This window comes from Carya illinoinensis, chromosome 12 (assembly GCF_018687715.1).
Source record: "Carya illinoinensis cultivar Pawnee chromosome 12, C.illinoinensisPawnee_v1, whole genome shotgun sequence".
NCBI lineage: Eukaryota > Viridiplantae > Streptophyta > Magnoliopsida > Fagales > Juglandaceae > Carya > Carya illinoinensis.
Window position 1 is genome coordinate 5,959,384 of NC_056763.1, and position 9,423 is coordinate 5,968,806.

Genomic DNA, 9,423 nt, shown 5'->3' on the forward strand with positions numbered 1-9,423 from the left:
TTAGGTTTCCTGCAGGTCATGACCTATTTGTGCTCTCAGTAGCACTAGGTCCAGTCCAAGTGTGAGCTTTTTCAGCAAGCTCATTGAGGTATTCTATGGCTTCATCAGGATCTTTTTGTAAGAACTCACCATTACACATCATCTCCACAAATTGACGCTCTCTAGGTGTAAGTCCCTCATAAAAATAGCTCACTAAGCGCCAATTCTCATACCCATGGTGAGGACACATACTCAATAGCTCCTTAAATCTCTCCCAAGACTGATACAAAGTCTCACTGTCCTTTTGTACAAAGGTGGAGATTTGTCTTTTTAAAGCATTGGTCTTATGTTGGGGAAAGTATTTATTAAAAAAGACCTGAGTCATCTCATTCCATGACCCAATAGATCGTGGTCTCAAAGAGTATAGCCAACTCTTAGCTCTATCCTTCAAAGAGAAAGGAAAGAACGTAAGTCTCACAATGTCATCAGTTGCATTTTGACTATGAAAAGTCGCAACTACTTCCTCAAACTCCCTAATATGCACATATGGATTTTCATTTTTCAAGCCATGAAAAGTAGGGAGTAACTGTATCATCCCTGTTTTAAAATCCAATTGGCGAATATTAGCTGGAAACATGATGCATGATGGTGTGGCTGTGCGTGTAGGGTGGAGGTAATCCTGAAGGGTCTTAGTGGGTTGATCTTCATGTTCACTCATTTTCTCAAAATTAGAAGAATTATCAAATAAATGATCAGAAAAATTAAACTCTGACTCTAACACAGGTCTACAAGCAAACCGACCCAAGGCGTCTCTATACCTGTGCATGCAAGGTAGAGAAAAACCCAACACTAAAAAAAAAAACTACAAAAAGAAATAGAAAATAAAAAAAAATATGCAGCAAGCTAAAATAGGGAACGAAGTTACCACCTTTACAAACTGTTGAAAAGAAAAACTATCTCACAATTCTTCTACCGTCTCCCCGGCAACGGCGCCAAAATTTGATTACGCCCAAAGAATAACGCGGTAGTTGTAGCACAGCTTTGGGGTGTCGATTCCACAGGGAGACAAATTAAAAGAATAGCAAGAGGAACAAAGAAACTAAAGAAAAAATATTAAATAAGTAATAGAGAACAAAGATTAATTTTAAATGTAAATTCAAGTCAAGCAAAGTGATTAACAGAAAAAGTACTCAAATTTGACAAACAGTAGAGCGTCGGGAATCCCTTGCACAAATCTGGTATTTTAATTATTCTTAATTCATTGGATAACTCAATTAGGAACTCAATTCTCGCAATTCCCAATCGGAAGGTATAGATTTATAAACCAAACTTAAATCAAATGTAACCCTTTGAAAAAACATTCACCATTTTTAAAAAACGTGAATTACTACCCCTATTGATAAAATCCAATGACGACAATATACTCAGGAAGCGATATTGCAGTAAAAAACTAAATCAATATAGATAAATAATTGATCCAAACATAATCAAAGAACTAATCCATTCAATGGAAAAAGCATGACTGAATCCATAAACAGAATAAATTCTATGATTATTCGGAGAAGAAAACATCAACGATGAATTGAGAATGATAAAACAAAAGAGTTTTAGCAATTGAAAATCAAATACATGAATTAACAATAAATTAGAAATACCATCTAATGTGCAAGTTCATCCCTAACCCTACTTGAGAATTTAGTTACCCATAAATATAATGGACAACAAAAATCTCTAGAGAAAACTGAAGCGAACGGTGGCCATGGAAGTGATTTTCTCCTCTCTTCAGATCTGCCTCTTGTGCCTCTTCCTCCCCTCCATTTCGTGCTAATGATATGCTTATATAGGGTAAGAAAGAAACCCTAATGTCCTCTTGATTTCCGCATAAAAAAATCGCCTAAATTTTAGGACTTATCTTGGCAGCCCCGTACAGCCTTCAGGATTTCGAATTTGGAAATCCTTATTAGAGACAAAGTTATAGCACTTTAAGATAGCTTTCCAATGCATGAAGAATCGCATCAATCTGATGTATGAGTAAAAAGATACAGTCAAAAGACTAAAGTATATCCAGACTATCTCCTAGCGAAGTTCGGACTTGGACTTCTTGTGGTTTCATTTTGTGATTTTTTTCTTTTTCTTTTCTTCCAAATTGCTCTCAAACCCCATTAATGTCCTCCTTTGAATTTGGCTAGGCTTGACTTGCTCTTTTATAAACTCTGAAATTAGACATAAAAAAACTGCTTAGGAGTCCCCCAACGTAAATAGAAATTCAATTTAAGAATACACATTAATTCCTATGATTTCTATTCACATTTTAGTCTTTTAGTCCAATAATAGGGTATATAGAGTGCACTTTCGCACACTCATCACATACCATTGGTTTCACTCGTGCCAAATATGTGCCATACACCCCTTATCTAGTCTCGGTTAAGCTTGTAATGTATTTAAGGGCATTAATCAACTTACAAGGGATTAATCATCTTTAAACCATCTTTCGCACCTAATTTCATTTTTAATACTTTCTCTCTCTTTTGATATGGGCCTTATTACTCTTATTGTTTTGTTTCCCATCGTTCTTAGTGTGGAATAGAAGATTAGACTTGCAACCAATAGGACTCTACCCCATGCCCTTTACACCATTTTCTCAAGTGAAATCATGCCTCTCACCTGAACCGTCAAAACTCAGTTCTAGCACTGGACGAATTGACTCAAACAAAATTTTCTTATCCTTCATTCTTCGAATTGTATCCCACAGATGCCATATCATTGATTTCCCTTAAGCCCAAGACGTGCCAAACTCCCCTTATCTTGCATTGGCTAAGCTTGTAACCGGAGTTAAGGTCAGTAATCAACTTACAAGTCATTAGTCATCTCCAAACCATGTTTCAAGCTTAATTTGCTTCGTAATTCTTTGTCACCACTTTTATATGGGCGTTATTACTCTTATTGTTTTGTTTCCCATCATTCTTAGAGTGAAATAGAAGATTAGACTTGATCCACCACATTTTAATACAAGGAAAGTCATTCCAACGCCATAGACACCACCGATCGCCACCTAGGTGCACATCTTTCTGCATTGCAACTAATCGGACTTCGGCCTATGCCGTTTAGACCACTTTCTCAAGGAGAATCTCATCAAATACACCCCACCTTGACAGTCATAACTCAGTTCTAGCATTGGACGAATTGACTCTAAGAAACCCATCTTTTCTTTCATTCTTCGAATTGTAGCCCACAGATGCCATACCATTGGTTTCCCTCAAGCCCAGGATGTGCCAAACTCCCCTGATCTTGCATTGGCTAAGCCTGTAACCGGAGTTAAGGTCAATAATCAACTTACAAGTGATTGGTAGTCTCTAAACCATGTTTCAAGCTTAATTTGCTTCGTAATTCTTTGTCACCACTTTTATATGGGCGTTATTACTCTTATTGTTTTGTTTCCCATCATTCTTAGAGTGAAATAGAAGATTAGACTTGATCCACCACATTTTAATAAAAGGAAAGTCATTCCAACGCCATAGTCACCACCGATCGCCACCTAGGTGCACATCTTTCTGCATTGCAACTAATCACGCTTTGGCATACGCCATTTAGACCACTTTCTCAAGGAAAATCTCATCAAATACATCCCACCTTGACAGTCATAACTCAGTTTTAGCATTGGATGGATTGACTCTAAGAAACCCATCTTTTCTTTCATTCTTCGAATTTTAGCCGACAGATGCCATACCATTGGTTTCCCTTGTGCTCAAGATGTGTCATACGCCCCTTATCTAGCTCGATTAAGCTTGTAACGTACTTAAGGGCATTAATAAACTTACGAGTGATTAATCATCTTTAAACCATCTTTCGCACTTAATTTCATTTTTAATTCTTTCTCTCTCTTTTGACATGGGCCTTATTACTCTTATTGTTTCGTTTTCCATCATTCTTAGTGTGGAATGGAAGATTAGACTTGCAACTAATAGGACTCTACCCTACGCCGTTTACACCATTTTCTCAAGTGAAATCATGCATCTCTCCTGAACCGTCAAAACTAAGTTCTAGCATTGGACAAATTGACTCAAACAAACTTTTCTTATCCTTCACTCTTCGAATTGTTTCCCACAGATGCCATACCATTGGTTTCCCTCAAGCCCAAGACGTGCCAAACTCCCTTTATGTTGCCATGGTTAAGCTCGTAATAGGAGTTAAGGTCATTAATCAACTTACAAGTGATTAGTCATCTCTAAACCATATTTCAAGCTTAATTTGCTTCTTAATTCTTTCTCACCACTTTTATGTGGACATTAATACTTTTATTGTTGTTTCCCACCATTCTTAGAGAAGAATAGAACATTAGAATTGATTCACAACATTTCAATACAAGGAAAGTCGTTCAAACGACAAAGTTAACGCCAATCGCCACCTAGCTGCACCTTTTTGAGCATTGCAACTAATTGGACACTAGCCTATGCCATTTACACCATTTTCTCAAGGGAAATCTCATCAAATACATCCCACCTAGGCAGTCGTAACTCAGTTCTAGCATACCATTGGTTTCCCTCAAGCCCAGGATGTGCCAAACTCCCCTTATCTTGCATTGGCTAAGCCTGTAACCGGAGTTAAGGTCATTAATTAACTTACAAGTGATTAGTCATCTCCAAACCATGTTTAAAGCTTAAGTTGCTTCTTAATTCTTTGTCACCATTTTTATTGCTCTTATTGTTTCGTTTCCCATCATTCTTAGAGTGAAATAGAAGACTAGACTTGATCCACCACATTTTAATACAAGGAAAGTCATTCCAACACCATAGCAACCACCAATCGCCACCTAGGTGCACATCTTTCTGCATTGCAACTAATCAGACTTTGGCCTATACCATTTAGACCATTTTCTCAAGGAAAATCTCATCAAATACATCCCAGCTTGACAGTCATAACTTAGTCCTAGCATTGGATGGATTGACTCTAAGAAACCCGCCTTTTCTTTCATTCTTCGAAGTTTAGCCCACAGATGTCATACCATTGGTTTCCCTCGTGCCCAAGATGTGTCATACGCCCCTTATCTAGTCTCGGTTAAGCTTGTAACGTTCCTAAGGGCATTAATCAACTTAGAATTGATTAATCATCTTTAAACCATCTTTCGCACTTAATTTCATTTTTAATTCTTTCTCTCTCTCTTGATATGGGCCTTATTAGTCTTATTGTTTCGTTTCCCATCGTTCTTTGTGTGGTGTGGAAGATTAGACTTGCAACTAATAGGACTCAGCCCTATGCCGTTTACACCATTTTCTCAAGTGAAATCATCCATCTCACTTGCAACAAATAGGACTCTGGCCTATGCCCTGAATCGTCAAAACTAAGTTCTAGCATTGGACGAATTGACTCAAACAAACTTTTCTTATCGTTCATTCTTCGAATTGTATCCCACAGATACCATACCATTGGTTTCCCTCAAGCCCAAGACGTGCCAAACTCCCCTTATCTTGCCTTGGTTAAGCTTGTAACTGGAGTTAAGGTCATTAATCAACTTACAAGTGATTAGTCATCTCTAATCCATGTTTCAAGCTTAATTTGCTTCTTAATTCTTTCTCACCACCTTTATATGGACATTAAAACATTTATTGTTGTTTCCCACCATTCTTAGAGAAGAAAATAAGATTAGAATTGATTCACAACATTTCAATACAAGGCAAGTCGTTCCAACGATAAAGTCAATGCCAATCGCCCCCTAGCTGGACCTCTTTGAGCATTGCAACTAATCGGACTCTAGCCTATGCCATTTACACCATTTTCTCAAGGGAAATGTCATCAGATACATCCCACCTTGATAGTCGTAACTCAGTTCTAGCATTGGACGAATTGACCCTAAGAAACTCGTCTTTTCTTTAATTCTTTGAATTGTAGCCCACAGATGCCATACCATTGGTTTCCCTCAAGCCCAGGACATGCCAAACTCCCCTTATCTTGCATTGGCTAAGCCTGTAACCGGAGTTAAGGTCATTAATCAACTTACAACTGATTAGTCATCTCTAAACCACGTTTCAAGATTAATTTGCTTCCTAATTCTTTCTCACCACTTTTATATGGACATTAATACTTTTATAGTTGTTTCCCACCATTCTTAGAGAAGAATAGGAGATTAGAATTGATTCACAACATTTCAATACAAGGAAAGTCGTTCCAATGACAAAGTCAACGCCAATCGCGACCTAGCTGCACCTCTTTGAGCATTGCAACTAATCGGACTCTAGCCTATGCCATTTACACCATTTTCTCAAGGGAAATCTCATCAAATACATCCCACCTTGACAGTCCTAACTCAGTTCTAGCATTGGTCAAATTGACTCTAAGAAACCCATCTTTTCTTTCATTCTTCGAATTGTAGCCCACAGATGCCATACCATTGGTTTCCCTCAAGCCTAGGATGTGCCAAACTCCCCTTATCTTGCATTGGCTAAGCCTGTAACCGGAGTTATGGTCATTAATCAACTTACAAGTGATTAGTCATCTCTAAACCATGTTTCAAGGTTAATTTGCTTCGTAATTCTTTGTCACCACTTTTATATGGGCCTTATTACTCTTATTGTTTTGTTTCCCATCATTCTTAGAGTGAAATAGAAGATTAGACTTGATCCACCACATTTTAATACAAGGAAAGTCATTCCAACGCCATATCAACCACCAATCGCCACCTAAGTGCACATCTTTCTGCATTGCAACTAATCGGACTTCGGCCAATACCGTTTAGACCATTTTCTCACGGAAAATCTCATCAAATAAATCCCACCTTGACAGTGAGAACTCAGTTCTAGCATTGGATGGATTGACTCTAAGAAACCCATCTTTTCTTTCATTCTTCGAATTGTAGCCCACAGATGCCATACCATTGGTTTCCCTCAAGCCCAGGATGTACCAAACTCCCCTTATCTTGCATTGGCTAAGCCTGTAACTTGAGTTAAGGTCATTAATCAACTTACAAGTGATTAGTCATCTCTAAACCATGTTTCAAGCTTAATTTGCTTTGTAATTCTTTGTCACCACGTTTATATGCGCATTATTACTCTTATTGTTTCCTTTCCCATCATTCTTAGAGTGAAATAGAAGATTAGACTTGATCCACCACATTTTAATAGAAGGAAAGTCATTCCAACGCCATAGTCACCACCGATCGCCACCTAGGTGCACATCTTTCTGCATTGCAACTAATCGGACTTCGGCATACGCCGTTTAGACCACTTTCTCAAGGAAAATCTCATCAAATACATCCCACCTTGACAGTCATAACTCAGTTTTAGCATTGGATGGATTGACTCTAAGAAACCGGTCTTTTCTTTCATTCTTCAAATTTTAGCCCACAGATGCCATACCATTGGTTTCCCTCATGCTCAAGATGTGTCATACGCCCCTTATCTTGTCTCGGTTAAGCTTGTAACGTACTTAAGGGCATTAATCAACTTACGAGTGATTAATCATCTTTAAACCATCTTTCAGACTTAGTTTCATTTTTAATTCTTTCTCTCTCTTCTGATATGGGCCTTATTACTCTTATTGTTTTGTTTCCCATCGTTCTTAGTGTGGAATGGAAGATTAGACCTGCAACTAACAGGACTCTACCCTATGTCGTTTACACCATTTTCTCAAGTGAAATCATGCATCTCACCTGAACCGTCAAAACTCAGTTCTAGCATTGGTCGAATTGACTCAAACAAACTTATCTTATCCTTCACTCTTCGAATTGTTTCCCACAGATGCCATACCATTGGTTTCCATCAAGCCCAAGAGGTGCCAAACTCCCCTTATCTTGCCATGGTTAAGCTTGTAACTGGAGTTAAGGTCATTAATCAACTTACAAGTGATTAGTCATCTCTAAACCATGTTTCAAGCTTAATTTGCTTCTTCATTCTTACTCACCACTTTTATATGGACATTAATACTTTTATTGTTGTTTCCCACCATTCTTAGAGAAGAATAGAAGATTAGAATTGATTCACAACATTTCAATACAAGGAAAGTCGTTCCAACGAGAAAGTCAACGCCAATCGCCACCTAGCTGGACCTCTTTAAGCGTTGGAACTAATCGGACTCTAGCCTATGCCATTTACACCATTTTCTCTAGGGAAATCTCATCAAATACATCCCACCTTGACAATCGTAACTCAGTTCTAGCATTGGTCGAATTGACTCTAAGAAACCCATCTTTTCTTTCTTTCTTCGAATTGTAGCCCACAGATGCCATACCATTTGTTTCCCTCAAGCCCAAGACGTGCCAAACTCCCCTTATCTTGCCTTGGTTAAGCTTGTAACCGGAGTTAAGGTCAGTAATCAACTTACAAGTGATTAGTCATCTCCAAACCGTGTTGAAATCTTAATTTGCTTCTTAATTCTTTGTCACCACTTTTATATGGGCGTTATTACTCTTATTGTTTCATTTCCCATCATTCTTAGAGTAAAATAGAAGAATAGACTTGATCCACCACATTTTAATACAAGGAAAGTCAATCCAACGCCATAGCAACCACCTATCGCCACCTAGGTGCACATCTTTCTGCATTGCAACTAATCGGACTTCGGCCTATACCGTTTAGACAATTTTCTCAAGGAAAATCTCATCAAATACATCCCACCTTAACAGTCATAACTCAATTCTAACATTGGATAGATTGACTCTAAGAAACTCGTCTTTTCTTTCATTCTTCGAAGTTTAGCCCACAGATGCCATACCATTGGTTTCCCTCGTGCCCAAGATCTGTCATACGCCCCTTATCTAGTCTCGGTTAAGCTTGTCACATACTTAAGGGAATTAATCAACTTACGAGTGATTAATCATCTTTAAACCATCTTTCGCACGTAATTTGATTTTTAATTCTCTCTCTCTCTTTTGATATGGGCCTTATTAGTCTTATTGTTTCGTTTCCCATCGTTCTTTGTGTGGAATGGAAGATTAGACTTGCAACTAATAGGACTCTGCCCTATGCCGTTTACACCATTTTCTCAAGTGAAATCATCCATCTCACCCGAACCGTCAAAACTAAGTTCTAGCATTGGACGAATTGACTCAAACAAACTTTTCTTATCCTTCATTCTTCGAATTGTATCTCACAGATGCCATACCATTGGTTTCCCTCAAGCCCAAGACGTGCCAAAATCCCCTTATCTTGCCTTGGTTAAACTTGTAACCGGAGTTAAGGACATTAATCAACTTAAAAGTGACTACTCATCTCTAAACCATGTTTCAAGCTTAATTTGCTTCTTCATTCTTTCGCTCCACTTTTATATAGACATTAATACTTTTATTGTTGTTTCCCACCATTCTTAGAGAAGAATAGAAGATTAGAATTGACTCACAACATTTCAATACAAGGAAAGTCGTTCAAACGACAAAGTCAATGCCAATCGCCACCTAGCTGGACCTCTTTGAGCATTGCAACTAATCGGACTCTAGCCTACGCCATTCACACCATT

General features: G+C 38.1%; 1 non-coding gene across 1 annotated transcript; it reads left to right on the plus strand.

Moving 5' to 3' along the window:
* The first annotated feature begins 209 nt into the window (after positions 1 to 209).
* LOC122290593 lies at positions 210 to 317 on the plus strand. The gene has a single exon (XR_006236456.1). It is a non-coding gene; the product is annotated as a small nucleolar RNA R71 (small nucleolar RNA).
* The last annotated feature ends 9,106 nt before the right edge of the window (positions 318 to 9,423 follow it).